Below are 16,827 nucleotides of genomic sequence, written 5' to 3' on the forward strand. Positions count from 1 at the left end.
ACTGGACAGGAATAGAATTAAGCGCAATGCAAGTAAAATTAGGTTTAGGCGTTGGCCTAAATATATGCATCTATTAACTACTCAGCCTAGAAAATGTGAGAAGCTGTATAGTTTAGATTGACAGAGAATTTTAAACATGCTAAAATGAGTAGGGGCTTGAATTTGAATTACATAATCAAAATGGCAGATAATTTAAAGTTATATTTGGTAATAAAATAGTTCGTATTTATGTTTTTTAAAATTTTAGGTTCAGTGGTACACGTGAAGGTTTGTTACATAGGTGAACTTGTGTCACAGGGGTTTGTTGTACAGATTATTTCATCACCCAGGAATTAAGCCCAGCACTCAATAGTTATCTTCTCTGCTATTCTCCCCCCTCCCATCCTCAAATAGGCCCCAGTGTCTGTCATTCCCTTCTTCGTGTTCATGAGTTCTCATCATTTAGCTCCCACTTATAAGTGAGAACATGCAGCATTTGGTTTTCTGTTCCTGCGTTAGTCTGCTAAGTATAATAGCCTCCAGCTCCATCCATATTTTCTCAAAAGACATGATCTTGTTCTTTTTTATGGCTGCATAGTATTTATGTTTTGAATATGAGAATGTTTGGTGTTCTGTGAATGAATGAAAATTTCAGTAATAGACTCATACAGATAATAATTGATCTTCAAGGAAATTTGTAGTTGTTGAAATCTCTTACGCAGCTTCTTCATTACTCTTCACTGTTTTCCATACTTGACGAAGATTGACCATGTCAGCTTCCAGAAAAATGTGACAAGATAGATTTACCCAAGCTAATTTCTTCATAAGTATGATTTTTAGCTCTTAGTTTACCTACAAAAGGAGATAACTGAATGTTTTGATTCAAAATGTCTCTTGTTCAATTTTAGGTTGTGTGGAGTCATAATGTTGGACTGGAATAACAATAAAATAAATATCTTTTTATACTCTGTTTTGAAATTATTGGACTCAATATGTTTTTAGTAGTAAAATACAATGCTACTATAAATAATAACCCATTTAAAATCTGAATTGATTAAAAACTTTTGGGACAATAATTCTTTATTATAATAGATCATTTAAAAAATATTAGACCCTGTATTTACAATAGGCATTCATTTATTAATTGGATATATTTTATCTGATTTTGTGGTTAATCTTTTCTCTTATAATATTGATTTAGTCTTTCATGACATGTTACTTATTATACCTCAACATAGGGACATAAAAAAATAAATTAATGTCAAATGACCACAATTAGTGTAACTTTAAAAATCTAAAAATAAAAATAATCTATGTTTCAGAGGTGGCTTTTGGGCAAACTTTCTTCTCAGTGTTGAAGAAAAAGACACAGTGCATACCCAGTCTTCTGTTTGCCTTAATACAAAGTGATCTTTGAGAAATGGCAAGCTTGGAGAATGGGAGTGATTGCAGGAGACTCACAAAGACAATTATCCATACTGTCTCTTAAAAATAGAAATAAAATTCTACAATCTAAAGGCTGAGGAATTTGATATCCTGGACACAACTGTTGAAAATACTATTTAATGAAGTTTGTAAGTCCTTTAAAGAAGGAGAAAGTGATCATTGGATGTGGAATAAAGAAGTCCAATTACAAGTGTTGGAGAGGATGTGGAGAAATGAGAATTCCGATACACTGCTATTAGGAATGTGAGGTGGTGCAGCCAGTTTGGAAAAGTCGAGCAGTTCCTCTGATGATTAAGCATAGAGTTATGTGACTCAGCAGATTTACGCCTGGTTAGATTCCCAAGAGAAATGAAAACATATGCGAACATAAAAATTTGCACTTCAATGTTTATAGCAGCATTATTCATAAAAGCCTAAAGGCAGAAACACATCCATTAATGGACAAATGGATAAACAAAATGTAATATATCTATGCAGTGGGGTATTGTTTAACCATAAAAACAAATGAAGTGTTAATACATGCTACAACGTGGGTGAACCTTGAAACCATCATGCCACGTGAAAGAAGCCACTCACAAAAGACCACATACTATGTTATTCGATTCACGTGAACGTTCAGAAGAGGCAAATCCATGTAGACAAAGTAGATTAGTGGTTGCTTAGGGCTGGGGGGGATAGATAGGCCAATACAGGTGGGATAGTTCAAGGGTATAGGGTTTCCTTCTGAGGTGGTGAAGTGTTCTTAATTGACTATGGTGGTTGGTGCACGTACTTGTGAATATACTACAAGCCATTGAATTGAACATTTTATTTTTTTTAATTTAATTTTTAGAGATGGGGTCTGTGTTCCCTAGGCTGGAGTGCAGTGGCGTGATCGTAGCTCATTCCAGCTTCCAAACTCCTGTGTTCAAATGATCCTCCTGCCTCAGCCTCTTGAGTAGCTGGGATTGCAGGTGCATGTCGCTGAGCCTATTTATTTATTTATTTATTTATTTTGTAGAAACAGGGTCTTACTTTGCTGCCCAGGCTGGTCTCAAACTCCTGGCTTCAAGCTATTCCACTGTTTTGGCCTCCCAAAGTGTTGGGATTACAGACATGAACTTCTGTGTCCAGTGAATTGAACATTTTAAATGGGTGAACTGTACAATGTGTGAGTTATATATCAGTAAAGCTATTTAAAGAAGAAAAGAAAGAAGAGAAATACTGTTACTTGATACAACACGATGAACCTTGAAAACATGAGGCTGACTGGGAGAAGGAAGTCATAAATGATCATGTACTGTATGACTCCATTTATAGAAAATGTCCAGAATAGGTAAATCTACATAGACAGAAAGTCGATTAGTGGTTGCCTAAAGCTAATGGAAAGGGGAGGATTGGGCAAGTGATAGGTAAGGGGCATGTGGTTAATTTGGGGGGTAATAAAAATGTTCTAAAATTGCTTTAGGTGATTGTTGCACAACTGTGAATATACTAAAAGCCATTGATTATATACTTTAAACAGGTAAATTGTATGGCATGTGAATTATATCTCAATAAAGCTGTTTAAAAAAGAATAAGCATGCATTTTTCTAGAGCACATACAGTAGAACTTGAAGAGGGTTCAGTAGTTCTAGACCTTAAAGCAGATGTGCCATCCTGAGTCATTCTCACATGTTCTACCAGAATGTGGATTCTCATCCCCCCGACATATGTGGATGCTGCCTCAGCTGGTGGCTGCTCTTACTCCCTTGAGGTCCCCATGTTCCCTCTGTCCTTGAGTTGGAGCCTTTCCTCTTTGGGATTCTGAAGAGGGAGTAAATCACACTTTCTACTTTTGTTTTTGTTCGCTTTTCTCCACGATTCCAATGAGGACAATGCCCATCTCTTGCAATTTACAGGCATAATTTTGAACATAATTCTTTGATAACATTTCTTTTTGATATCCTGGAGAGGATTTAGGATGCTGTAGGTTGGGAAATAATTTGGATGATATAGTAACAATTGACTGAATGATCCAGAAAGTAAGCTGGTTATTGAAAGTCTTCTGGTGTTCAGGTTATCTAATACTGCATTTTTTTTCTCCAAATTAGTGATGTGGCTAAGAAGGCCATCAATGGCATGTTGACCGCATTTCAGAGGATGTGAAATAAGGAGGCATTATAAATATACTGACTACCAGAACCAGAATCTAAGATGATTTTGCTAGGTTGAAATGCTGGCTCTAATAAGAAACCAATAGCACAGGAAAAAGGATAATATGGCTAATATTTATACATGTGCAAAACCTCATAGCTTTGGTTTATTATAATCTTAATATGAATGAACAGCTTATGAGAGAAGAAAAAAGACCAACAGAGTCTTAACCTGCCTTTATAATTCTGTTCTACACTATTAGGTCAGAAAAGCCTGTAGTATTATCTTTGTTTCTGGTAAACATACTACACGAAGGATATTGGCTATAGGAAGAAAAGGGTCTGGAAATAATAGCATAAGAGTAAAGTTGAAGGAAGTGGGGAAGTTTGGGTCGGAAATGTGACACTTTCCCTTGATGGCCAGTCTGATGTAATCAACTTCCCCTTCTCTGTTTCCATAGTACTGTGAGACTGTTATAATTTTGTTCAGAGAAAAATTAGGTACATTTAAGCCTTAGATTTCTGAAGGTTTTTGGTTTTCCATAGTTATCTTTTTATGCTCTCTAGGATGCTATGAAGTGCTCATATAAATCTCAATGTTATGTAGATTTATTGAAGGGAAGAAGACTTAGGCTTTAAGTGTCAAATTGGAAGACAGATTGAGAGCCAACTAATAAAAGTTACAAGGTAGTAGATTTTGTCTGAATATGAGGACAAAAGTCATTACATAAGATCTCATAAGATTGTAAGTTCTTGAGGTAGCTTGATTATTGTTAAAAAATATTCCTCATCCCCCCTTGAGTGTGGATTATATTTTTCCATTCTCATTGGCATTAGGTTTGGCCACTTGAATTGTTCTGGCCAATGAAATGTGAGTGGAAGATCCAGCCCATGGTATTCGTTGTCCTCTTTTCCCTCTATCAAGATGATTGGCATTGTTCCCAATAGAGGCTGCTCTGTCAGGCTACCTAGAGTAAAGATGATGTGTACATACAAGCCCATCCATGACGAACTTTTACTGTGATCAAGAAATAAATGTTGACACACAGGAGACAACCCAAGATGGCTGACTAGATACGAAGAGGTTCTCCCATTGAAAGGCACCAGATCATCAAAGTTTGAGTGCTATAGTATAAGAAGAACCTGCTGATTCTGGTTATGGAGATAGAGGAAGGAGACCACGAGCCCAGGAACACAGGTATCCTCTAGAAGCTGGAAAATGCAAGGAAAGGGATTCTTTCCTCAGAAAGAAACCCAGCCCTGCTGACACCTTGATTTTAATCCACTGAGATCTATTTGGACTTCTGATCTCCAAAACTATAAAATAATAAATTTGTGTTGCTGTAAGAAAAAAAAAAAAATAAAGAGACCAGACCATCAAGTAGATTGGCACACTCCAAACACTCCGGATAGTTCTTTGGAATGAAGGCATTGGGAGTGGACTGAGTGAGGACATGGACCCCAGGTTGAAAGAGGAGGAAACTGGGAACCCTGCATGTCGTTGCCAAGCACCAAGACTCATTCCTGGCCCTGGGTGGCTCCTAGGGAAGAGGCGAGCGAAATAGTTATGAAATGGCCTACTCTTGCCACAGACCTCCAGGGTCCTAGATGTAGGAGACCCCATGACACCCATGGACATCTGAGCTGGCAGGGAGAACTGCCTAGAGAGTTGGTAGGGACTGATCTCCAGCCTTTGTGGAGCCCAGAAGGTTTGGTGCAAAAAGAGCTGCAGTGGTACAAAGCCATGGTTGTACATCCCCCAAGGATCACCATACTCCCCTAGGTGGCTTTATCCTTTGTTAGTTGCTAGACCTAGACAGAACAGGAAGTCTTGCCTGGGGGATAGAGCTAGTCTGATCTGAGTGTGCCTCTGTGTGCTGGCCTCTCCCAGGCTCCCTGCATGGGCACATCCACTTACAGTGCAGCATCAGCTTGCCAGTGACATGATCTTTCACTGACTCCCCATACCTATCAGAGTACTTTTACAGATGAACCCCTGCCAGTGCACACTCACCTACAGCCTCCTCCCCACTGGCACACACCCACTCACAGCCTCTCCCCACAAAAGACATTATGCAAGACCTCATAATGTTGTAAGCTCTTGCCTGTAGCCTCCTTGGGCTGCCTTGCTGGTATGCATGTATACGTGGACCTTCCCACCACCTTACTGGTGCACACATATGCTAGGACCTTTGCTGCCCTGCCAGAGTGTTTTTCTCCAGCAGCCCCTGTTGGAGTATTCTTGCCAGTGAACTAGGAACATCCCACCCCCTCCAGTGCAGCAGGTGCTTAACCTGGAAGGGGCAGAGAACAAAGCCCCAGGCCTTGTCCTAGCTCCCCAGAGTTAGAGCATGCAGCCTAGGATGCTAAGTGAGAACATGAAAGCATCCAGAAAGGAAGCCATTGACAAAACTCAACTTATACCACAGTCAAACCCTTATGAGCATCAAAGAATATAAAAGCAAAAAGCCCCACTCAAAAGACAGCAACTTCAAAGACTGAAAAAACATCTGCCTACACAGATGAGAAAGAATCAGTGCAGAAACTCTGGCAACTCTAAAAGCCAGAATGTCTACTTGTTTCTGACTGACTGCACTAGCTCCCCAGCAATGGTACTTAACCAGACTGAAAGGGCTGAAATGACAGAATTCAGAATCTGGATGGCAGAAAGCTCATTGAGATACAGAAGGTTGAAACCCAATCCAAGGAACACAGTTAAACAGTCCAAGAGTTGAAAGACAGCATAGCCATTTTAAGAACCAAACAGAACTTCTGGAAATAAAAAAATTTACTACAAGTATTTAATAATTTAATTACTTTTAATGCAATTAAAAGCATTAATAACAGAATAGACCGAGCTGAGGACAGAATTTCAGAGCTCTAAGACCTTTCCTTTGAATCAATGCAGGCAGACAAAAATAAAAGAATAAAGAACAAAGCCTCTGAGAAATATGGGATTACATAAAAGAGACCAAACCTATGACTCATTGGAATTTCTGAAAAAGACGAAGACAGAGCAAGTCACCTGGAAAACATACTTGGGGATATTGTCCACTAAAATTTTCCCAACCTCACTAAAGAGGTCAACATGCAAATTCAGGAAATCCAGAGAACCTCCATAAGATATTATACAAGATGACCCTACCCAAGAGACATATTCATCAGATTCTTCAAAGACAATGAAAAATAAAAAATATTAAAGGCAGCTAGAAAAAAGGAGCAGGCCACAAAGCCATCAGGCTAACAGCAGATCTTTCAGCAGAAACCTTACAAGCCAGAAAAGACTAGGGGCCTACATTCAGCATCCATAAAGAAAAGAAATCCCAATCAAGAATTTCATATCCAGCCAAAATAAATTTCATAAATGAAGGAGAAAGAAAATCCTTTTCAGACAAGCAAATGCTAAGGGAATATGTTACCACCAGATCTGCCTTACAAAAGGTCCTTAAGGGAGTGCTTAACATGAAAACAAAAGACTAATAGCTGTGATTATAAAAACACACTTAAGTACATAGCCCACTGACATTATAAAGCAACTATAGAAGCAAATCTACATAATAACCAGATAACAACATGATGACAGGATCAAATTTGCACATATCAATATTAACCTTAAATGTAAATGGGCTAAATACCTCACTTAAAAAACAGAATGACAGGTTGAATAAAAAAAGCATGGACCTAACTCTGTGCTGTCTTCAAGAGGCTATCTGACATGCAACCCATAGGCTCAAAGTAAACGTATGGAGAAAGACGTATCAAGCAAATGGAAGAAAGAGCAGGGGTTGTTATTCTTATTTCGGATATAACAGACAATGATAATAAAGACAAAGAAGGGCACTATGTAATGATGAAGGGTTCAATTCAACAAGAAGACTTAACTATCCTAAATATATATGCATCCAACACTGAAGAACCCAGATTCATAAAATAAGTTCTTAGAGACTGCAAAAAGACTTAGATAACTATACAGTAATAGTGGGAGACTTCAACACCCCACTGGCAGTGTAAGGCAGATCATTGAAGCAGAAAACTAAAAAAGATATTCAAGACTTAAACTCAACACTTTGACCAAAATGGACCAAACAGACATCTACAGAATACTTCGCCTGTATTCTTTCTCATGCTGCTATGAAGAAATAGCTGAGACAGGGTAATTTATAAGGAAAAGAGGCTTAATGGACTGACAGTTCCATATGGCTGGGTAGGCCTCTGGAAGCTTACGATCATGGTGGAAGGCACCTCTTTACATGGTAGCAGGGGAGAGAATGAGTGCCTAGTGAAGAAGGAAGTCCCTTCTAAAAACATCAAATCTCATGAGAACTCACTCACTATTGTAAGAACAGCATGGGGAAAACTGACCCCATGATTCAATTATCTCCATTTGGTCCCACCTTTGACACATGGGGATTATTACAATTCAAGGTGAGATTTGGCTGGCGACACAGAGTCAAACCATATCACCACCTAACAACAGAATATATATTCTTCTAATCTGCACATAACACATACTCTTAAGATTGACCACACATTTGGCCATAAAACAATCCTCAGCAAATTCCAAAAAATCGAAATCATACCAACCACACTGTCATGTCACAGCACAATAAAAAGATAAATTAATACCAAGAAGATCTCTCAAAGCCATACAATTACACGAAAATTAAACAATCTGTTTCTGAATGACTTTTGGGTGAAGAATGAAATTAAGGCCAACATCAAGAAATTATTCAAAACTAATGAAAACAAAAATACAACATACCAAAATCTCTGGACACAGCAAAAACAGTGTTAAGAGGAAAGTTTATAGCACTAAATGCCCACATCAAGAAGTTTCAGAGATCTCAAGTTAACAATCTAATATCATACTTAGAGGAACTAGAAAAGCAAGAACAAACCAACCCCAAAGCTAGCAGAAGAAGAGAAATCACTAAAATCAGAGCTGAACTGAATGAAGTTGAGATGTAAAAAACCATATAAAAGATCAATGAAACCAAAAGTTTTTTTTTTAAGAATAAATAAGATTGATTGATTGCCAGCTAGACTAATAAAGAAAAAGAATATCTAAATAACACAATCTAAATAACTAAGAATATCTAAATAACACAATCAGAAATGACAAAGGTGGTATTACTATGACCCGTCAGAAATGCCAAAAATCCTCAGAGATATTTATGAACACTTCTATGCATACAAACTACAAAACCTAGAAAAAAATGAACAAATTCTTGGAAACAACCTTGGAAGATTGAACCAGGAAGAAAATGACTCCCTGAATAGGCTAATAAGAATTATAAATTTGAATCAGTAATTAAAAAAAAGCTACCAACCAGAAAAAGCCCTTGAACAGATGGATTCACAGCCAAATTCTATCAGTTGTATAAAGAAGAGCTGGTATCAATCGTACTGAAATCATCCCAAAAAAATGGAGGAAGAGGGACTCCTCCTTAACTGATTTTATGAGGCCAGCATCATCCTGATATCAAAACCTGGCAGAGACACAACAAAAAAAGAAAACTTCAGGCCAATATCCTTCGTGAACATAGATGCAAACATCCTCAGCAAAATACGAGCAAATCCAATCCCCCAGCACATCAAAAAACTAACCCATCACAATAAAGTTGGATTAATCCCTGGGGCTCAAGGTTGGTTTGACCAATACAAATCAATAAATGTGATACACCACATAAACAGAACTAAAAGCAAAAACCACATGATTATCTCAATAAATGTAGAAAAGGCTTCCTATAAAATGCACCATCCTTTCATGTTAAAAACTCTCAACAAAGTAGGCATCATAGGAGCATACCTCAAAGTATTAAGAGCCATCTATCACAAACCCACAGCCAACATCATACTGAACAAGCAAAATCTGGAAGAATTCCCCCTGAGAACTAGAATAAGACAAGGATGCCCACTTTCACCACTTCTATTAAATATAGTACTAGAAGTCCTAGCCAGAGCAGTCAGGAAAGAGAAAGAAATAGAAGGCATCCAAATAGGAAGAGATGAAGTCAAATGATCTCTCTTTGCAGACAGTATGATTCTCTACCTAGAAAACGACATAGTTTCTATCCAAAGACTTCTAGAACTGATAAATAACTTCAATAAAGTTTTAGGATACAAAATCAATATAGAAAAATCAGTAGCATTCCATAAACCAATAATGTCCAAGTTGCGAGAGCCAAATAAAAAATGCAATCCCACTTACAATAGACACACAAAAATAACACACATAGAAATACAGCTAACTAGGGAGGTGAAAGGTCTCTACACAAGAATTAAAAAACATTGTTGAGAGAAATCAGAGATCACACAAACAAGTGGAAAAACATTCCATGCTCACGGTATAGAGTCAATATTATTAAAATGGCCATATTGCCCAAAGCAATCTATAGATTCAGTGGCATTCTTTTCAAACTACCAATGTTATTGTTATTCACAGCATTAGAAAAAACTATTCTAAACCTCATATGGAGCCCAAAAAGAGCCCAAACTGCCAAAGTGATATTAAGCAAAAAGAACAAAGCCATAGACATCACACTGCCTGACATTAAACTCTACAATGAAGTTACATTGTGTACTATGTGATACTATGTATAGCATGGCACTGGTACAAAAACAGACACAAAAACCAATGGGACAGGTTAGAGAACTCAGAAATGAAGCCGCAAACCTGCAGCCATGCAATCTTTGACAAAGTCTACAAAAATAAAACAATGGGGAAATTACTCCCTATTGAATAAACGGTGCTGGGGAAAATCCTAACCATATGCAAATGACTGACTCAGGACCCCTTCCTTTTACCATATACAAAAAATAACTCAAAATGGATTAAAGACTTAAACGTATCACCTAAAACTATAAAAATCCTAGAAGAAAACCTAGGAAATACTATTCTGGACATAGGCTTTGGTAAAGATTTCATGACTCCAAAATCAGTTTCAAGTCTCCAAAATCAGTTGCAACAAAAATAAAAATTGACAAGTGGGATTCATTTAAACTAAAGAGCTCCTGCACAGCAAACAAAACAGAGCAGAGTAAACCTACAGATGGGGAGAAAATATTTGCAAACTATGCATCAGAAAAAAGTCCAACATCCAGAATGGGGAGAAAATATTTGCAAACTATGCATCAGAAAAAAGTCCAACATCCAGAATCTATAAGGAACTTAAATCAACAAGCAACAAACAAATAATCCCATTAAAAAATGGGCAAAGGGCATGAATAGACACTTCTCAAAAGAAGATATGTGGACAACAAGCATATGAAAAAAATGCTCAATATTACTAATTAGAGAAATGCAAATCAAAACCACATTGAGATACTATCTTACACCAGTCAGAATGCCTATTATTAAAAAGTCAGAAAATAATAGATGTTGGTGAAGTTGCCAAGAAAAGGGGATGCTTATACACTGCTGGTGGGAATGTAAATTAGCACAGCCACTGTGGAAAGCAGTTTGGAGATTTCTCAAAGAGCTAAAAACAAATACCATTTCACCCAGCAATCACATTACTGGGTATATACCCAAAGGAATATAAATCATTCTGCCATAAAGACACATGCATGCATACGTTCATCACAGCCGTATTCACAATGGCAAAGACATGGAATCAATCTAGCTGCCCATGAATGCTGAACTAAATAGAGAAACTGTGATACATATACATCATAGAATACCACTCACCCACAAAGTGTATGAAATCATGTCCTTTGCAGCAACATGTATGCAGCTGGAGGCCATTATCCTAAGCAAATGGATGTGGGAACAGCAAACCAAATACCATATGTTTTCACTTGTAAGTGGGAGCTATACATTGAATACACATGGACACAAAGAGAGGGATAATAGACACCAGGGCCTACTTGAGGGTGGAGGATGAGAGGGGAGAGAGGATTGAAAAACTACCTATCAGGTATTATGTTACTATTTGGATGATGAAATCATTTGTATACCAAACCCCATCAACATACAGTATACGCATCCATGTAACAAACCAGCACATGTACCCCTTGAACGTAAGATAAAAGTTGAAAAAGAAAAAAAAACAGAGCTAAATGTTATTGTAAGCTACTAAATTTTTGCTTGTTTTCTTCTCATAGCTTCACCCAGTCTATACTAACTGATACTATTCCTCTGAAGACAAAGGGGGAAATTGTAGCTAGTGTTCCTGTAGAGGAAGTTGATATTTAGGATAGTAGTTTTGATTAGGTCTCTTCAAATTGTAAGCGTCCATGAGAACCATTCATAATCTCTTTGAGTTCTTTTCTCTGGAACTGCATCATCCACCAATCGTTCTCTACATTCAACTAAACATTCAGGCTCACAAAACTACCATAGCCACATTTGACACCGGTCCACCTGGAGGAAGCCTTAACTTGTTGGCAGGGCGGTATTAGGTGCTCCCTGTCGTTAAGACTCTTTTTAACAGTTAACACAGCTAATTTAGCCTCTGGAGTTACTTTCTGTCCAAATGATAGCTCAGGTGAAAGAAGATGAAATCTACATGGGGGTGGGTGTGTGTGTGGAATCTGATTTAAACACCTTATATTCCACAGGAGTTAAAGTCCCTTGGGACAATTCCATAGGCATAGGCATTAGTTGAAGTTATACATTCATCTTTACAACTAGTTAGGCAGCTTTAAACAAATTTTACCTCTCTAGGTCTTTGTTTTCTGTGTGTAGAAAATGGGGAGGTGAAATCAAATGAGTTTTAAGAGAATTTCTGACTCTGATATCTTCAGATTCTGGACTAAGGCCTTTTAATGAAGACAGACACGCAACATATTAGATTGAAAATAAAACTTGGTCAAAGGCTTATAGTTATGGTAAAATTAAATTTTAATTTGTCAATATACAAAAATCTGGAGGGTAATTTTGTTGTATTCAGTTTTTAAGTTCTATAACTATAAAGGTCTATTAAATATAAGCCAGGTACCAGCTTTTAAATTTAGAAATCCTGTTTTAATCTACATCTGCTTATGGGAGTTAATTGACAACATATTTCTGGTGTTTGATATTTTTCCCTTCTTTTATAATCACTGAGATACAAATTTTATATTGTAGGCTTTAAACAAAGGAAGAAAGTTACATTTTTGATTATTTTTAAATGACTTTTCATTTATGGATCCTGCTTTTTTTGATATGATACAGTGCTCCAAGAATCACTGTGACAAATGCAAGCAATATCAGAGCCCAGGAAAGACACTTTCTTGGATGAACTTTTTTGTTATGCTTCATTGAGGTTGCATATTTAAATTATAGCAATGCACTGAAGCAAAGAACAGATGGATGTGCTCTGGGTCTGAGCAGTAACCCGGATACCTGGTCTACAGGTGTTTTTCCTCATTGCTATATACACGTACAGTGTCCTAGTATTCAGGTAGATGACATGAAGGCATGAGGATGTTTCCCCATTTAATACATTGAAATAGGTAATGATATTTTTAAAAACCATTAAAAATTATATTCCATGGATAGCTACTTCACCAGGGCAGATATTCTTCTGTAGTTGTATATTCTGCTGGTGGGTCTGGAGGTCCTAATCCCACCAAAGGCTACCAGAGTTAGATATGATGCAGCTCTTTTGTTCACCTCTCTTAAATCTTGTTATGATAAGATTAGTGATATTCCCAGCATATTGAACACATATAAATTGAACCATGTAGTCAGAAAGTAACTTCTTCGAAATTTCATTGTTCTTTAACATTTATTCAGTGAAGCTCGTTATTTTCTTGTCCTGAAAATGTGTGCAGTCAAATGAATTTTCTAGACAATCTTAAGTAATTCAAAGAGTCGATATCCAAAAAGAAAAACAGTCCATCCTGCATAAGAGCAATCAATCTTCATTAAAAGATAAAAGTTGATTTAAAATGGAAGATCCTCTTCCTCCTGCAATCCAAACCTGCTATAGTCTGAGAACCCTGAGTTCCTAGAATGAGAGGCGTTCATTGGCTATGGGATGGACTTTCACTCTCATGCCCACCTAGCCTTCAATTCCTTTTCTCTTCACTTGCTACCTTATTTCTGAACTCTCCCGTGTTGGTGGTTGGGGAGGAAGGAGAGGACAGAGGCAGGAAATTTTACTTGTCTGGTACTGTGAAGGTGATGGGGCCATACTCTGCACATAGCACACATTAAAGCCGATTCTTTCCTGCAAGGGCACATGTGGTTCTTCAGAGATGAGCCCTCCATTGCAATTCCTCTGACACGGGCAAGTGCAATTTGTATTTAGTCTAGTTGCTTACTTCTTACATTGCTCCAAGGAATAAAAACCTTTGTTTCTTTCTGTTGATGCTTGCTCATTTTTCTTGTAAGTTCTTTTAGCATCTAAAATTCTCCATACAGTTATCTCTCCCACATGAGACCACATTTGGTCCAAGAGAAACACTCATACTCAGCACTAATACATTGGCACTGATAATTCCCAGAAAACAGCTCCTTTCCTGCATCGGCTACTTCAGTCAGGTTCTTGCCACTGTGTTCCCAGCAGCTGAGGATGTTGCCTCCTTTTACAGTTACTTTTTCCTGGCTTTAGGTGAAGGGTAGGGCAATTCTCTGAAAAGCCTTTCCAAAAAAATCCCTTTCTGGGTTTCTGTGGTGCTGGCAATGTTGTTTCTTGACTCAAGTGCCAGCTATATTGGTGTGTATTTAGTGATAATTTATTATGATTTACATTTATATTTTATAACTTGTCTCTATGTTAGACCCCAATAATACTCATTCAGAAAAAAATTAGTCAAAATAATATCATCTGTTGCTAAAAGCAATGCAACAAATCCTAATCTCCAACTCACAACCTTCATACAGTTTTTATGAAGTATCTTCTCTCTGGTTCTTACTTTTTTTTTTTGAATAATTTTGTGTCTTGTTTTAGCTTCTCACTTTAGAAAGTGCCTCAGTTTGAAATTTTTGTTTTATCATGTACATTCATTTTAACTACAATCTAGTGAATAATAATGTCCAATACCATAATAAGCCTTTTGCTTACATTATCTCAAGAAATCTTCCTACAAGCTCAAAAAGGTTAAGAATTGTTAACCCCATTTTGCAAATGAGGAAACCAAGTCTCTAGGGATGGAGTAACTTGCCTAATGTTGCAGGACAAATACATGGCTATGCCAAAATTTAGACCCAAAATTCTTTGACTTCATAGCCCATGCTTTTTCCATATAGACAATTCTCAGTCTCAGAACAAGGATTCTCATGAGTGCAACTTGGGGGCCACTGTAAAATGTGTAACAAAGTTGCAATTGCTGACCATGTCAGATTTCCAAGTCTCTCCCATTTGCTGAAATCGGAGTGAAATATTTGTATGGAGATCTCAAGTTTGGTGACCAAAGCTTGTTTGAAGCCTAAGGGATTCTCTTGTAAGCTTATGGCTCTTGAGATGGGCAAAACTGTACCTGTCCTAAACTAAACACAGAATAAAAGGTGGAAAAAGGAGAAGGGATTGTTCTTAAAAATTTACTCAGCCACTGAGGTTGGTTGATAATTTCATTCTACAAAACAAATTATTAGTGGCCTGAGGACTAAGACAATTTACTTAGAAACTTCAAAAGAGTAAATAATTTAGCTCTCTGTCATGGAGTTGGGAAGCAATTGCCCATTAGGCTAATCTGGGGGAAAAAGAACTTGTGTACTAGATGAAGCAGATATATGGTCTTTACCTGTGTAGCTCAAGCTGCAGAGAAAATGTTTATTCAGCAGATATGGAATGAATATATCTACAGCAATTAAGCAAGGTCTAAGAATTACTTTGCAGAGAGATTTTTTTGGTGATAGAACACTGTGGGACCTCATGGTACTGAGGCCCATGAATTGACTGATTCTACCCCTTGTTGATAAAATAAAACTGCTGATAAATCTAATAATAGTGTCCATGTATTGTAAGCAGAGATACATGTATTACCTTGCTTCAATTTCTTGGTAAACTTAATCCATTGAAATTAAAATGTATCCCAAAAGTTTTTTTTTTTTTTAATATGATTTCCAAATTTCCTCATTGTAAACATAATAAAAATTCACTATAGATAATTGGAAAAATGAAAAGATACAATAATTTTAACTTGGTCATTCTAAGGTGATAATTACTAATCTTTTTAATGTTAATTCTTAGTTACAGCTGAACTCAGGGTTTATAAACAATTTTATTGTCTCTTTTTTCCTTCACTTAACTGCATAAGATAAGCCATTTTTGTTGTTCTAAAATTATATATTTAAACTAATAATTCTTTAATTTTATAAACTATCCAATCAGTGTTCAGATTTTCTAAATCATTTCGTACATATTTTCTTTGTCTTGTTTTCAACTTTTATTTTAGGTTCAGGGGTATAAGAGCAGATTTATTATATAGGTAAACTACATGTCATGGGGGTTTGGAGTAAAAATTATTTTGTCACTCAGGTAATAAGTATAATATCTGATAGGTATGTTTTGTGATCCTCTCCCTCCTCCCACCCTCCACCTTCAAGTAGGCCCCAGTTTCAGTTGTTCTTCTCTTAGTGTCCAAGTGTTCTCATTGTTTAGCTCCCACTTATAAGTGAGAATATGTATTTGGTTTTATGTTCTGCATTAGTTTGTTTAGGATAATGACCTTCAGCTCCATCCATGTTGCTGCAACAGACATGACCTCATTCTTTTTTATGGCTGCATAGTATCCTACAGTGTATATATACCACATTTTCTCTTTTTAATTTTATTTTTCCATAAGTTATTGGGGGTACAGGTGGTATTTGTTATGTAAGTTCTTCTAGTGGTGATTTGTGAGATTATGGTACACCCATCACCCAAGCAGTATACACTTTATCATATTTGTAGTCTTTTATCCCTCATCCCCCTCCCACTCTCCCCACCAAGTCCCCAAAGTCCATTGTATCATTCTTATGCCTTTGCATCGTCATAGCTTAGCTCCCACATATCAGCGAGAATATACGATGTTTGATTTTTCCATTCCTGAGTTACATCACTTAGAATAATAGTCTCGAATCTCATCCAGGTCACTACAAATGCTGTTAATTTATTCCTTTTAATGGCTGTGTAGTATTCCATCCTATAAATACCACAGTTTCTTTGTCTACTTGTTGCTTGATGGGCATTTGGGTTGGTTCCACGATTTTGCAATTGTGAATTGTGTTGCTATAAACATGCATGTGCAAGTGTGTCTTTGAATAACGACTTCTTTTCCTCTGGGTAGATACCCAGTAGTGGGATTGCTGGATCAAATGGTATTTCTACTCATAGTTTTAAAAGAATCTCCACACTGTTTTCCATTGTGGCTATAC

The sequence above is a fragment of the Macaca thibetana genome, chromosome 11 (genome assembly GCF_024542745.1).
Source record: "Macaca thibetana thibetana isolate TM-01 chromosome 11, ASM2454274v1, whole genome shotgun sequence".
Classification (NCBI taxonomy): Eukaryota; Metazoa; Chordata; class Mammalia; order Primates; family Cercopithecidae; genus Macaca; species Macaca thibetana.